Below are 16222 nucleotides of genomic sequence, written 5' to 3' on the forward strand. Positions count from 1 at the left end.
TAGATATAAATTTATATATTTCACATGTGGATGCGCAATATGTGAGAATTATCTACATATTTATAATATCACAGTTTCTGTTGGTCTAAAAGATATTCCGTTAATGTATGAAAAGAAAATCAAACTATTTGGAACGACAAGTGTGTGAATTATATGGTAAATGTATGAGGTAAAGAAGACCTCACTAAAACTTCATACATAATTATTAAATTGCACAGACAGCGATAGCGATTGTTTCCTTGTAATTGACAACTGTTTGCAAGATAATACATTGCAATATGATTTAAACATTCTAAAATATGCTAACACACTTAATATAGCCTTTTTTTATCTTCTACAAGTGACTGCTCTTATGAAGAAATTAATAGTGGGTAAAATTTTGTACTGCTGGATATTTAAGATGATGTCGTCTGGCCGACGACCACCCCAGAGCCCGACCTGCACCCGCCAGTATACGCTCCCGCTAACGGAACACACCCCTGGCCATGGCCCACCTGAGTCAGGCGACCCGAACAGCAATTAAAGACAAAGCCGCGGAAACCTGAGTAGACAAGAGAAGAACCGTACCCATTCCTCCTGAAACATTAAATGAGGATTTTAGCGACAATAAAATCTCTTCCAGACACACCCGTTTGGAGGTCACGCCTGGCGCGAGAGAGGCCGAGCCTCCCTCGGACGCCATGCCAGTTCGGCAGTTCAACGCAGCTCACGGGCCGGGGCGGACCTACGTCCCACGGAGAGGCAACATCCTTTGTCTACATTGAAAGTAACGTCCGGTAAATATAGTCACTAATTAACCAAACCCCTTTTATTACTTAACCTCTCCGTGAGTACCCGGTCCCTTTTTTCGGTCCCGGACCTAATCCGGCCGCATCAACTTAAGGACACCCCGCACCACACTTAGTCAGCGGAGCTGCTCTTCAGCATACGGCACGGGCCGTCTCCCGCAACGTACAGAACTTTGTTTAAGGTCACGCGCACGGCGCTGACCACAAACCCGCAAGGGAACTTGGACAAACTTAATTGCGGTGCGTGTTTCACCACAGTGGGCACAACACCCGCGCCGAGACATTTGCATACGGGATTGGCCGTCTCCAATCGCCCGCCCCTTAATTCAGTGTATTTTTGTATCCCGTATTTTGTACTGCTAACTTACGTTACCCGAGTAACGAGTGCCACGTAACTTGTGCGCACCCCCTTAATTCAGTGTATTTTTTGTCCCGCCTTTGTGTTACGAAATTACGTTACCTGCGTACCCAGTGAGACGTCTGAGACATAACAGCGTCCGAGGCCACGTAACGCGGAACACAAACAATACGGCGCCACGGAATAACAAGTAAAACCCCCCGGGGACCTCTGTAGAGTGTTGTATTGTGTACGACTCGCTCCTCTGAATAAAAGGTACGACACCGCCACCTCCACTCCACGTCTCTTATTTAAAATCATCTCACGCAACACCGCCGCCGGCCCTAGTGGGCCACGCAGGGGCACATACATCCACGACCCCAAATTCACGACTAGAAACGAGCTAGTCTGGCGCCCACCCGGACAACACAGATCAAGAACCGCCTTTTCCCACTAGGAGCCACACCGGGACTCGAGCCCGAGACCCCGGACGACGGCATTTGGCGCCCGCTGCGTGGGGCAGAAAATAACGTGAAAAATTTTTTTTTCTCACTTCTGGACATTTTCGAAATAAATTCACCAACAGGCGACAGCGGAGACACGAAACGGCCATTTTGGACACAGGAAGGGTCGAAGGCCAGACAGACCGGCGCGACGAGGCGAGCGGACAAAGGACACTCCAACCACCCCCACCCCCGCACGTCATCACGGCGAGGCGAGCAACGGAGCGACGTCACCACCCCCACTCCGCACGGACCGTTTTCGCCTCCTCTTTGTGCGGCTGTCCGGGCACCTACCCCCACCTCGTCACCCCGCTTCACGCTCTCCTCTTCGGGCAACCATCCTGATACCCCCACTCCGCGCGGACCGTTTTCGCCTCCTCTTTGTGCGGCTGTCCGGGCACCTGCCCGCCGCCGATCTCAAACCCGCGCGCTACAACACGCGCCCAGACTACAAACAGCCCGTCACAGACGGCGAACTTGAACGTACAACATACAACTCAACATGCAGGCACCACCTACAGACCTCGTGTGCACGCGTTGCCTATTACCAAGGGAAATAGACCTATTTACGGGATCACTGCCGTGGTACAGGACATGCCAATGCGCGAACACCCGGGACAACGTCACTGAGCATACCTGGGGCAAGCCCTGGAGCGAGACGTTACTCGGCGAGCCGCACACCCAATTACCGTGGTCATGGGCACCGCTTAAGACGGAGGCACAAGCTAACGTCACACTGGGAGAAATACTACCGACTATGGGCCTCACGAGTGCGCGGACCAATCCGGCACCCAAATACATCCCACCACCAAGCGCAATCACCGGACCAAACACGGGGATGCATACACGCAACCCGTGCTACACAGGGAAGTTAGCACTACCCGAGTTCAGCGGAATAGGGCACGAAGTACCCAGAGACTTACTAACACACTGCGAGGTCAGACTGGCACGGTCCGGAATACCGACCGATGAGTGGTCGGGGCGAGCGAGCGAACAGCTGAAGGGGACCGCCCGCCAATAGTGGAACACCTGGGGACGCTTCGGCATGCCCTTGGAGAAGTTTGCCATGTCGTTCAACCGCCGATTTGACACGGAACACGCACTGGTCCAATGCACGACACAGTTCTATGGCGAACGCCAACGCGACGGCGAACCTGTCGAGCAGTTTCTGGCCAAGAAAATGCAACTGTTCAATCGAGTAGCACCCGGCGCCGCGCCAGCCACCGCGCTCGCAACCATTACCACCCTCCTACACAATGAACTGCAACCGTTCGTGCGGTGTTACCGCGCAGAGGAAGTTGAGGACTACGTCCGACAAGCCATTGACACGGAATGGAACATCCGGGGACTGCGACACTACGACCCCCCGAACACCGACCAGGACCTGGCCAGATGCCCAATGGGTCAGAGAATAGCCAGCGTCCAGAACGGGGAAGCAGGGGGCTACCCACCCAACCGCCCGCGACGAGCCATCGAGGACGCACCACCACCTGGTAGGCCCGATGGGTCATCGACACAGCAGGAACCCCCACTACCGCGATGCCAGTTGGGCTGCCCCGCAGGTACCCGCCACTGGCATGTCGACTGCCCACGCCGGCAAACACCACACGTCACCAACACGTCGGGAAATGCCCACCCGGGGGCACGGCGGTAAAACCCGTGCCTCCGAGCAAACCGAGCCAACCCACACCCGCCGCGGAAATAGCCACACCGCAACTAAACCAGCTAGTCCGTCCCCGCGACGGCCTACTCCGCATCCCCGTGGAAGTCAACGGACAACCCACGGCGGCCCTGGTAGACACGGGCGCGAGCCACGTGTTTGTGGCCCCCCACCTGGTACCCCCCGGCGCGCTGCAGCCCCACCAAGCCGAGTTACGGTTAGCAACCAGCACGCAACCGGGAAGGACAGTGGGGCAAGCCGAACTCGAGGTACGCATTCGGGACGACGTCACCACGGTAACCGCCCTAGTGGTAAAGGACTTACACGAAGGGATAGTACTAGGCCAACCATGGTTAGCGAGACAAGATGCGGTGATCGAAATGAAACCCAGACGAGTTTACATTGGCACCCGCGAGCGGCTCACGGTGTACGCCATAGGCACTACCCCCAAGAGTCAGGGGGAGAAAGTAACCTTAGACCAGTTCCACCACAACGTCCCCCACGAGTACCGAGCAGCAGTGGAACGCGTGTTGGCAGAAAGGCAGGACGTCTTCGCGGTAGCCGACCCACTGAAGCGCACCACCATCACCGAACACCACATCCCGACCACCCACGACAACCCAGTACACGAGGCCCCGAGAGGCTACGGGTTCCGGGAGCAGAGGGCCGGGAGCAAGTGGCCGACATGCTTCGCGACGGGGTAGTCGAACCGTCCAACAGTCATTACAATGCTTGCGTCGTATTAGCCCCAAAGAAAGACGGTTCGCTACGCTTCTGCGTCGACTTTCGGCCGCTAAACGCGATCACGATTAGCTCACCCCCACCTCAAATCAGCGTCGACGCCGCCGTAGCCGGACTCGGCCGCGCGAAAGTCTTCAGTACGCTCGACCTGAAGGCTGGGTATTGGCAAGTGCCCATACGGGCGGAAGACAGGGGAATAACCGCGTTCACGATACCAGACGGGCGGAAGTTTCAATTTTGCGCCATGCCTTTTGGGCTAAAGTGCGCACCGGCCACGTTCCAGGGAATGATGACCCGAGTGTTGGAGGGGTACCTGGGCCGGTTTGCGATCGCGTACCTCGACGACGTGATCGTCTTCTCCGAGACGTGGGAGGAGCACGCCAGACACCTGGCGCTGGTCCTAGAACGCTTAGCCACACACCATCTCACGGCCGCACACCACAAGTGTCATATAGGGACCCAGGAGGTCGAATTCCTGGGCCACCTAGTAAGCGCGGCTGGCAACCGACCCCAACCCGTTCACTTGCGCAAGATCGCTGAGGCGGCACCACCGCGGACGAGGAAGCAACTCCAGCGGTTTATCGGCCTAGTGAACTGGCTCAGGGGGTACATTCCCGACTTCTCCCGTACCATCGCAGCGCTGACCGACCTCCTGTCACCACGGGCACGGTACCATTGGGGCGAACCCGCGCAACGCGCCTTTGAAGAAATAAAAGCCGCCTTCACTCGCTGTCACAACCTCACACGAGTAGACCCCGGACGCCGCCTCTACCTCCAGACCGACGCCAGCGCACTCGGTGTGGGCGCGGTGCTCTTCCACACGGACCCGAACGGGGTCCGCGAGGTCATCGACTACGCTAGCGCAAAGCTCGGACCGGCCGAACGCCGGTACCACAGCAACGAGCAAGAGTGCCTAGCCGTAGTCTGGTCCATGAAGAAGTACCGGCCCCACCTGGAGGGGAAGTGCTTCACACTGAGGACGGACAACAGCTGCCTCACCTGGCTGCGTACGATGCAGGGGCGGAAAGGCAAACTCATACGATAGGCGCTATTCCTCCAGTCGTTCGACTTCGACGTCGAGCACGTTCCCGGCACGGAGAACCAGCTCCCCGACTTACTGTCGCGGGAACCCGACGACCGAACAGAGCTGACGGACGAGGATGACTGGGAGGAGATTCTACCCCCGGACACACCACACGGACACGCATCGCACGACTCGGCATGCGCGCGCATCACGGCCGACGCGGACGGGGACGAAGACCCACCCAACACCGTGGCCGACGTCCAAGACCGGGTACGTCAAGCACAGGAAACGTCAATAGACGCGGCAAGACGCCGCCAGCAAGCGACCGCCGGACATGAGGCGTGGCGCGTGCAAGACAGCCTGATTCAGACTCACACACCCGGACACCAGGAAGACTGGAGGACCTACGTCCCGACGGAAGCCCGAGAAGCGGTCTTTCGGTTCTTCCACGACCACGACCTCGCTGGACACCCGGGGACCAATCAGACACGACGAGAAGTCACCCGGCACTACCACTGGCCCCGCGTCACGTACGACGTACGTACGTACGTGCGCGAATGCGAGGTCTGTCAGGCGAGGAAAGCGAGGCGGCGTGACGGCGAGGAGCAACAACGACCCAGGGAACCCACCACCGCCTTCCAAACGATAGCCTTAGACGTAATGGGCCCCTACCCCCGCACGCCGCGCGGCAAACGCTTCCTCCTCGTCGTGACAGACCTCTTCACGCGGTGGACGGAGGCGTATCCATGCGGGAACGTGCGCACACCTACCATCATCAGCCTGCTGACCAGGGAATTCCTGTCACGTTGGGGATACCCCCAGTCGGTGTTGACGGACAACGCCAGTCAGTTCCTGGGGCGACATTGGAAGGGCTGGTGCGACGAACACCAGATCGAGCACCACACGACGCCCGCCTACCACCCGAGAGCGAACCCGACAGAGCGCCGGAACCAGGAACTGAAGGCACAGCTCCGGATCCGGCTGGGGGCGGACCACACGCAGTGGGACCTTCACGTGGCTGACGCCCTCTTCTGTGTACGACGCCGCACCAACGCCGCAACCGGCCGCACACCGGCCGAAATGATACAGGGCCACAACCTGCCCTTACCGGGAGAATGGGCCACACACGGCACTCCACACCCCGACGAGACGACGGAGGAACGTGACCAACGACGGGTGACTCTGCACGACGAGGCAAGACGTAGACAGGAGAGGTACGCCAACCGGATCACCCCAACCACAGATCATCCTCCACCCGCCGTGCAGGTCAGCGATCAGGTGTTCGCGCGACTACACCCACTTTCAGCCGCACCCCGCAACTATTGCGCGGGACTGGCCCCGCGCTGGGGCGGGCCATACACGGTACGGCGACGACTAGGCAGGACGACGTACTTAGTCCGCACGGAGGGACGGCGCCTGAAGAAGGTGCACAGGGACGACATCCGGCTCACCGCCCTACCTGGGGAGAGGAACCCAGACGGAGACGCAGGACCCCCCACTCCGGACGAAAACGGACGCCGTACGCCGGAGAGCGACGTAGTCCAGGAAGAGGACGACTCGCCAGAAGCGACCCCCGCTAGGAGCCGACCCGAACCGCGCCCATACCGCACCCTGGTGTTCACGAACACCACGCCCAACAGGCCCCGCGACGAACCCGCGGACACGCCCGTGACATCACCCGCAGAGGCCGCGTCAGACGAGGCGAGGCCACAACCACGGCGGTGGCGGCGCCCGCCCACGTACCTCGACGATTACGCACTTAGCACGGCCACGGGGGACACCGGGGGCGACCCCGCCCACGACGTGCCAGACGAGCCGGAAGAGGTCCACGAGGACGCACCGGAGACGGCAGTGGTACCTTGGGAGGGGAGCGTGGTGTACGAGAGCCCCCCACCGCAATACTACCCACGGGGCAAGGACGAAGAGGCCGTGGAGATCGCCGAGCTGTCGCACAGCATAGGTCAATCCGATGCATGCAACGACGACGGGCCAACGCCGATCGTCACAAAACCCGGAGAGACCGACTCGGAGATCGCCGCCTCAGCATCAGCCGCCATACCCGAACGGGAACGGACCCCGTACCAGTCCACGAACTGTCACCCGCCGCCGAAGGAGGACCTCCGCGGACCGGGACATCGACTGGGGACAAGCGAACCCGCCAGCGAGCCCGCGGAACGACCCCGACGGGCCCACAGACCTCCAGTTCGCCTGGCCGACTACGACCTGGGAACAGGGCGCGGAGCCTGTCAGCCGCAAGGCCACCTCGACGAGTCGACCCCCGGATGTTCGGCGTGGGACGACCCGGGACAGGTGCTCGGGCCCTACCAACTGCGGCCACCGCGAGCACCACCCGGGTGGAGCTGTTGCCGGAGCTAGGAGGCGCCACGACGCCGCCCCCGGCACGCCTGCCACGACGGCAACCGGGGCGGCGCGCACGTTGGCCCAGTCGGCCACGATCACCAGGTCCAGTGCGCTGGCCCTACCAGCCGCTGACCACACACCGGCACCACGACGCCGCCCCCGGCACGCCTGCCACGACGGCAACCGGGGCGGCGCGCACGCTTGCCCAGTCGGCCACGATCACCAGGTCCAGTGCGCTGACCCTATCAGCCGCTGAACCCGCCCAGGCGCCACGACGCCGCCCCCGGCACGTCTGCCACGACGGCAACCGGGGCGGCGCGCACGCTGGCCCAGTCGGCCACGATCACCAGGTCCAGTGCGCTGGCCCTACCAGCCGCTGACCACACACCGGCACCACGACGCCGCCCCCGGCACGCCTTCCACGACGGCAACCGGGGCGGCGCGCACGTTGGCCCAGTCGGCCACGATCACAAGGTCCAGTGCGCTGGCCCTACCAGCCGCTGACCACACACCGGCACCACGACGCCGCCCCCGGCACGCCTGCCACGACGGCAACCGGGGCGGCGCGCACGCTGGCCCAGTCGGCCACGATCACCAGGTCCAGTGCGCTGACCCTATCAGCCGCTGAACCCGCCCAGGCGCCACGACGCCACCCCCGGCACGTCTGCCACGACGGCAACCGGGGCGGCGCGCACGCTGGCCCAGTCGGCCACGATCACCAGGTCCAGTGCGCTGACCCTATCAGCCGCTGACCCCGCCCAGGCGCCACGATGCCGCCCCCGGCACGTCTGCCACGACGGCAACCGGGGCGGCGCGCACGTTGGCCCAGTCGGCCACGATCACCAGGTCCAGTGCGCTGACCCTATCAGCCGCAGACCCCGCACAGGCGCTGCGATGCCGCCCCCGGCACGCCTGCCACGACGGCAACCGGGGCGGCGCGCACGTTGGCCCAGTCGGCCACGATCACCAGGTCCAGTGCGCTGAACCTATCAGCCGCTGACCCCGCACAGGCGCCACGATGCCGCCCCCGGCACGCCTGCCACGACGGCAACCGGGGCGGCGCGCACGTTGGCCCAGTCGGCCTTGATCACCAGGTCCAGTACGCGGAGCCAACCAGCTGCTGAGCCGCGAACAACGCCGGGATGGAGCGGCCGGAGCTAGGGGTGGCCCCATGTTAGCGGGACCATAAGCGGCGCAAGGTCGGGCTTCACAGGGGGGGGGGGCGTTTGACGTCGTCTGGCCGAAGACCACCCCAGAGCCCGACCTGCACCCGCCAGTATACGCTCCCGCTAACGGAACACACCCCTGGCCATGGCCCACCCGAGTCAGGCGACCCAAACAGCAATTAAAGACAAAGCCGCGGAAACCTGAGTAGACAAGAGAAGAACCGTACCCATTCCTCCTGAAACATTAAATGAGGATTTTAGCGACAATAAAATCTCTTCCAGACACACCCGTTTGGAGTCTAGCGTAATGAGGTCACCCCTGGCGCGAGAGAGGCCGAGCCTCCCTCGGACGCCATGCCAGTTCGGCAGTTCAACGCAGCTCACGGGCCGGGGCGGACCTACGTCCCACGGAGAGGCAACATCCTTTGTCTACATTGAAAGTAACGTCCGGTAAATATAGTCACTAATTAACCAAACCCCTTTTATTACTTAACCTCTCCGTGAGTACCCGGTCCCTTTTTTCGGTCCCGGACCTAATCCGGCCGCATCAACTTAAGGACACCCCGCACCACACTTGGTCAGCGGGGCTGCTCTTCAGCATACGGCACGGGCCGTCTCCCGCAACGTACAGAACTTTGTTTAAGGTCACGCGCACGGCGCTGACCACAAACCCGCAAGGGAACTTGGACAAACTTAATTGCGGTGCGTGTTTCACCACAGTGGGCACAACACCCGCGCCGAGACATTTGCATACGGGATTGGCCGTCTCCAATCGCCCGCCCCTTAATTCAGTGTATTTTTGTATCCCGTATTTTGTACTGCTAACTTACGTTACCCGAGTAACGAGTGCCACGTAACTTGTGCGCGCCCCCTTAATCCAGTGTATTTTTGTATCCCGTGTTTTGTATTGCTAACTTACGTTACCCGAGTAACGAGTGCCACGTAACTTGTGCGCACCCCCTTAATTCAGTGTATTTTTTGTCCCGCCTTTGTGTTACGAAATTACGTTACCTGCGTACCCAGTGAGACGTCTGAGACATAACAGCGTCCGAGGCCACGTAACGCGGAACACAAACAATACGGCGCCACGGAATAACAAGTAAAACCCCCCGGGGACCTCTGTAGAGTGTTGTATTGTGTACGACTCGCTCCTCTGAATAAAAGGTACGACACCGCCACCTCAACTCCACGTCTCTTATTTAAAATCATCTCACGCAACACCGCCGCCGGCCCTAGTGGGCCACGCAGGGGCACATACATCCACGACCCCAAATTCACAACTAGAAACGAGCTAGTCTGGCGCCCACCCGGACAACACAGATCAAGAACCGCCTTTTCCCACTAGGAGCCACACCGGGACTCGAGCCCGAGACCCCGGACGACGGCAAAGAGCACACTTAGGGCATTGCCCGTATGATATAGTCTTATAACGTTAGAAATCAAGTTGAAGAATTTTATTTAAAATGATCACATTAACTTTTAACATTTAAAATGAAAGAAATTCTTCCAAGTTAGAGGATTGATACACGCACAGTATGTATGAGGTAAAGAAGACCTCACTAAAACTTCGTACCTAATTATTATATTGCACATTAGACAGCGATAAGTAATGTCTGCGCTAGCGATTGTTTCCTTGTAATTGCACAGTGAAAGTCCCCCAGAATAAACCCTTCGCATATCAAATCTTTCTCCATGGCTGTGGAAGGACTGGTATGGTTTTTATAGTTTACATGATCTGGGATAGTTTTCTGCCTTGATTTGGCCATCGAACATATACTACAGTATTGATTTCGGATGCCCAGGTAAAGTATCTTCTGCGTTTCCAGTCCGATAAGAATAGCCTGCAAAGTAATACAAATGTACTGAAATGGTCTAATTAGTGTTATAAAAAAATTACATTCAAAGAACTATTACAATGTGAGATGATTTGTGTTTCCTTTGGATAACTAAAAACCACATGTTTTTCAAAGGAGGTTATTGTTTTAAGAAGCAGGTCATGGTAGAAACTATTAAGAAGCAGGTCATGGTAGAAACTATCAACAATATCAGTGTATTTCACTTGATAATATGTCATTCTTAGTAAATTGTGATGTCTTTGGTGTTAAAATTTAAAAAATAAATCAAATCTAATGATACATTTTTATAAAAGTTACTTATTTGTTAATAATAATAAAAATTAAAAAGCATTATTTTTCCTTTTAATTTCAATGTAAAACTAGTCTTACAATTTGAGTATAACCGAGGCTAACGGAGCTTCTCATCTCATGACGTAGGCGAGACATCAAAGAATCAAGGGATGAAACTTTTTTTTTGTATTCGCGTCAAATGACGGCTTTGGCGTACAAAGCCAATTGGTGTAGGTAAACTCGGAAGGCACCAGACTCTAAGCGACAATAAGAACTACCGTGGATTGATTAGTACACGTTTGTAAACAGCTCTGCATCCCGTGAACGTGTCTACATACACTGGGGTCATTTCTGGAGTGGCATGGCCTACGTAGTGCACGGCACTGACACCTTTGCAATCTAAGCTCCAAGGTTTTAGTAAAGATTCTGTATTTGTTTATGAGAATTACTTTTGACTATAAAATTTTCTTCTGGAGTCCTTCAAAGATGGTGGAAAATAGCCGAATTAAATTCACCGCCGCGCCCACTTCTCTTTTATACATTCTGGCCTATTGCAATTTTCTCTGATTTTTTATAAAAATCTGTATTTCCTTACGCCAAACTTAATGTTATTGAATATCAAATAAGTGTTGTGATCGGGTAACCCAGGGAGAAATTTTGGCATCGTGTAGAGTCAATACAGCCACTGTGCGCCGGCCAAAATAATTTAGTTGGCTGAATTTTGCTACTCCCAATTTGGTTGTCTGTAACTAAGCAATTTTGACGTAACCTACGGGACTATCGTATCGGTCCTTTCTAGTGTAGTATTATACCGCCACTGGCAGGCGCATATAGGGAACAAGGTTTAAATTTGGCGCCAATTGTAGCGACAATTTACATGCTCGGAACACTAACAAGATACTGATTTAGGTTCGTCGTCACACATGAAAGACAGGTGCAACATTTCACAGAACTTACAAGCGAATTCTTACACCGGTTTCGTATGCATCTCAATGGTATTATTGGCGCTCATAATCAAAAAATTAATAGGTACTTTCAACGAAGTTAACAGGCCAAGGGAGAAATTTATCATCCAATCACACATTTTCCATCTCCTCCTTTTAGGGTGTATAACTCCCTCATAAGTCACGATAGGCCATGTGTTAATGTTTCCCTATTCTTATGACTTTAGGATTTCTCTCTGCATTCTGCATAGTTAGCATATAAATAACGTCTCATCCTGTACAGCGCCTGAAAACTTTTCCCTCACTTTTTTTCAGTATCCCAATGTTTATAATTTCTTTTACCTCATTCTTTAGTGCACTGTGAGTTCACTTAACTGTCAGTACATGGCAATATAAACCATTTTATTATGTACTGTCATACCAGGTGTGTTATCATGATTGCATTGTCATTAAGATGTCTGTGTTCATAGGAGCCATAACAAAATCTTAATTAAGAGAATTGGGATTCCCGCAACTCCCAAACTCCTTGGGAGCAATCACATCCGATATTTTTCTATCCCAGATCTATAGCGGCTGCTACTATGCCTAAATAGTCGCATCTCGGATTTCATTGGTACAATTTCGTGTACACTTTCAGAACTGCAATTATGATCATAATCAATTACATTATAGTCACAGTTAAGCCGGTCACAATGATATTCATGGAATCAGAAACCACCACGAATGACGTACATAAACCACGTTTCACTAGTTGTCTGCCTGTTGAATTCTTACAATTTGATTACTGTTTTACTGTTTTTATAGGTAACATTGAGATTTTATACCAATCTGGACATTTGATTAACTATATAAAATTGTTGTTTACAGTTTTAATTAATGTTACTTTACTCACAACACCTGTTGATGAATTATAGCCATGCCCATAGGTTATTTTCCCCCATACACCGACACCTTCTACTGCTATGTAGGGAATACCATTCGGAAAATGTCCTTTCGGTTCTGCTATTTTCTTTTCTTCTTCTCCTGCTTTTTTAATTTAGAAGTCGCATGTTTTTCCCACGCCTGAAACATAGTGGAGATTGGTAACAGAAACAGACTTAATTTACTCTAGTATCGGATTACTTAAAATAAATATAAGTAGTCCTGCAAAAGTTATACCTGCCCGATTTTCTCTTCCTGCATTACAAATTTTTCACAGGACATGCATGGAATATCCATAACTGATAGTAATTCTTCCACTTGACTGTGACCTATACCAATCGACAAGGCACCCCACACTACGGTATCATTTATTTCTTCAGCCTGAATCTCGTCATGTGAAGTGACAGTTTTGGTTTCATTGCATGTATCACATGCAAAGGTCCAGGTTGAATAAAGTCAACATCTTCTTTCTGATTTTACAACAAATTTCCCCTTGGTGCACTTATTTCGGTGTCTTTCTATTAAAGCTATTTGTTTCATAAAATGCGCAATGTTTACGCATCTATTTCCTGGAATGTTCCAAGGGACATAATCATCATCCTTCTCGATGATAAGATCGGGGAGGTCGCTCTCTGATTCCTCGGAACAGAAATGAATGTTGCCATTGCTGTTGTCATCAGGAGAGGTTAAATTTTCTTTCGTAGCAGTATTACTTTGAGTTAATGATAGTTGATCCTCCGGTAGCAATGTATCTTCACGCAGGGATGTAATATTTGCCGGCAGTAAAGTGACATCATTCGGCAACAAAGACACATCCGACAATAATAGGACATCTTCTGTCTGTAATGTGTAATTTTCATCTGTGTCTTGTACTCCATTCGAACTGTATGAAAAGAAACGGTAACTAATAAATTATCTGGATAGCACTAAACGACATTAATACATTACTTGTCAATAAGTGTGAAAATATAAGAGGTCCACATTGTTATTTGCGCAAAGCGCCAGTCTCCGTACGCTGGAAAGTGATTTTGACTACCGGCGAAGTCAAATAAGATGTATTCGCATTTCAAACATTGCGGACCTTGTTGGTGGGTTTTCTCAGGAACTCCGATTTTACCCTTGCATTCATTCCTCCAAACCTATCTAATTCATCTTTCCCATTGTTCTGGACAGCTGGAATAACACGGATGACTTTTGGGTACAGCAGCCAGCTTCACGCAGTACTAGCTCGTAGTCATTCACGTAAGCAGTGATTGATGTAGGAAACAGCTTCCATACATTTGCTTGGAGAAACTACACTTCACATTAACAGCTCGTCTGTGATTATGATTTATTCATGTCATTTGTTGTTAAGGATCCGATAGTTGTGCGATAGAATTACAAATTATTAATTTGACAATTGTGGGGAACTACAAAACAAAAATTGACATAAACAGCAAGACGTATGCGACATGGACTGCATGAAATGACAACGTATCTTTATTTGTGAATTTTCTGTACATTTCTTTAGTTGTAAAACTTTGCATGTTGAAGTAAATTTATTTGCAATATATTTTTGTCGAGGCACATTTTGTTGGGCACTGTATCTATTCAGTAAATTGCTTAGTTTGAATTGGGATTTGGTGTTGGCGAATGTTCAACTGTGACTTAAACATGCAATTATGGCACCAAAAGACTAGTTCCCCATACAGACAATCAGGATTTAAGTATTCTGGTATTTAAAAATAAACTTATAATTAAAAAAACTAAAAAAAGATTTTATAATTGAATAAACTAAGAATTAAAAAAAAATTCTATTATGTTTTTTGTCCAACAGTCATATAATGCCCACATCACTGTGTAACAAAAATTAGAAGTAGGTTAAAATCAATTTTTGAAATTTAAAATTTTTTGGGGTTTTGAACCCCCTTCCAATTGAGGGGGGCAATCGACTTCGGGCAAATTTCCCACCATGCCCGGACTCATGGACATACAAAAAATTATGGTTATTGCCCATAGCAAACAATCTCTTGTAGTGTGATGTGATGTGACAAATTCCACAGAAAATCCTGAGTTAGGTTAAAAAAAACACAAATAATTTTAAATTCAGAAATGTGTATTAAATACGTTGAAGTTGTGTACTGTAACGTTTTCATTGTGTCATGCCAATTTTAGTTTGTCGTTTATGGTACAAATTAGGTGGTCCGTATTTATTTGAATAATAAAACTGTATTATTTGAATAAGACAACTAATCTCGCAAAATATCGTCAGAGTTGATAAGTCATGAACGTATATATTTCTATAATGAATTTTATGTATGGATCAAAACAAAAATGGCGATGAACACTAGTTTCTGTAGAACACATAGGCGCAGTAGAGGAAGCGAGCTTCTCACCATTCATTTACGCATACGAAAAGGATGCATCTGCATCTTCAGAGAATTTGGGAACGTATCAGAGATGGCAGCAACCTCCTTTTCAGAGATCTCGAGGGCTAAAGGATCTCTGCGAGCACTATTCGGAAGTACCTACTCTTTGGACACAGATTCAATCAGAGACAAGACAATATTGTTTGGTAAGAAAGGCAAGTTTTATGATATCCTGGTTCAACTGAAAAATACACGAAAATATTTCAAAGAGACACATGTGGAGAAGAGAGTAGGTGCCGTGAACGAGAGTAATTTTGTAAATAATTTAGGAAGAAGAATAAGCACCGAAGGAAAAATGTTATTTAAAATACTAGTATTCAATTTTCTTGTTCGTTACGTGTTACTATAATTTTCATATGTATTACATTGTGTATTTGAAATAGCATAGATAAGTAATGTACGTTCATAGGTACTGAAGTTACGTACATGCATGTGCTTCAAATGTTAACAGGCTAGCTAATACTACAATTCTAGGTTCAACTTCCAACGAAAGAAATACCGACAATTGCTCCTCTTTTGTGATATTCGTTGCTTTTTTAACAACAAGCATCTGTAAATACGAGATAAAGTTCAGGCCATGACTTTCTGGAGACGCGCTGTGCTTGTAATGCAAGTCACGTGCGTAACCTATAACTATAATTGCTGGGGCAAGCTTCTAGCACCATAAACATAAAAAAAATATATTTTTTAACCTCGTGACAGAAAATATCAAGTTGGCGCAGCGAATAAATTCAGTAAGCCAACATTCCAAAAACTAGCTCGCAGATGTTCATTACAACGTTTTTTCCCCGTCGTTTTATGATTTGTGTAATTATTGAGCAAAGAGTAACCTACCGAAAATTTTTCTGAGTCATATATGTACATGTAAACATCGTTAGACGTAGGTACATAAATGCAGTCACAGTGGAACTACGAACTAGGAAGTTTCATGTCTCATACAACCGTTTGCATTACCGTATAACGATTTTTTTCTTCTTTAAATACCATTCTAAATCGTAGAACGAAATCCACGAACATTAAATTAAAAAAATTAACTCATACTTAAACTACGAACAAGCTTACAATACTCATAGTTTTAAACTGAAAACAACTATAATTCACTAGTTCTACAAGTGCTGCGGTTTCTCAATGAGCTAGTTTGTTGTGCCCCGCTGCTACCGGCCCTGCGAGAGATGTAGCTGTGACATTGCGACCCCTTTGATAGGGGCAACGGTGAACCTAGCCTTGGCGCACACGTCGCACT

This window comes from Bacillus rossius, chromosome 1, assembly GCF_032445375.1.
Source record: "Bacillus rossius redtenbacheri isolate Brsri chromosome 1, Brsri_v3, whole genome shotgun sequence".
Lineage (NCBI taxonomy): Eukaryota > Metazoa > Arthropoda > Insecta > Phasmatodea > Bacillidae > Bacillus > Bacillus rossius.